The sequence below is a fragment of the Octodon degus genome, unplaced genomic scaffold, assembly GCF_000260255.1.
Source record: "Octodon degus isolate 3935 unplaced genomic scaffold, OctDeg1.0 scaffold00065, whole genome shotgun sequence".
NCBI classification, from domain to species: Eukaryota; Metazoa; Chordata; class Mammalia; order Rodentia; family Octodontidae; genus Octodon; species Octodon degus.
The window spans coordinates 3,055,410-3,056,019 of record NW_004524641.1 but is presented as its reverse complement, the minus strand read 5'-3'; positions in this window follow the sequence as shown (position 1 = coordinate 3,056,019).

The following is a 610-nucleotide window of genomic DNA, read 5'->3' as shown; positions in this document are numbered from 1 at the left end:
TCAGACCCGGCGCGCCCGGACCCCTGCCCGCGGCGCGGCAGGGACTCGCAGGGCGGGCCCCCTCGGGAGGGCGTCGCAAGCCAGACGCTGGGGTCTGGCACGAGGGGCGCATCCAAGGAGGCACTCCCACAGCGTTCAATTGCAAAAAAAGTGAGATTTTATTTCGGGAAGGCCCACGCAGTGAATTGGGAAATGGAGACCCGGAGGCCTGCGTGGGGGATGGGAAAGGGGCGCGAGAAGAAAGGGAAAGGCCTTTCTCTCCGGTGACGCCCGGTCACGCGGCGTTCTCCCGACGTGGGCTCTCACTATTGGTCGCGAGCAGGATGACGAAACAGCAGCCGCCCGAGCGCGAATCTTGGCGAGGGAAGCGCGGCATTGGAAGTTAGCGAGGCGCGCGCGCTCCCGCGGCCCGCCGAACCCCCGCCCTCTCCCGTCGGCCCGCCAATCCACTCACCCAGTTCCCGTTCTCTCCCACTAGGCCCCGCCCCCTTTCTCAATCGCTCCTCCTCCAAGCCGGTGGCGCGCGGTAAGCGCGTCACGTGAGCACTGGCCCCGCCTCTTCCTCTCGGTCCCATATTGAACTCGAGTTGGAAGAGGCGAGTCCGGTCTC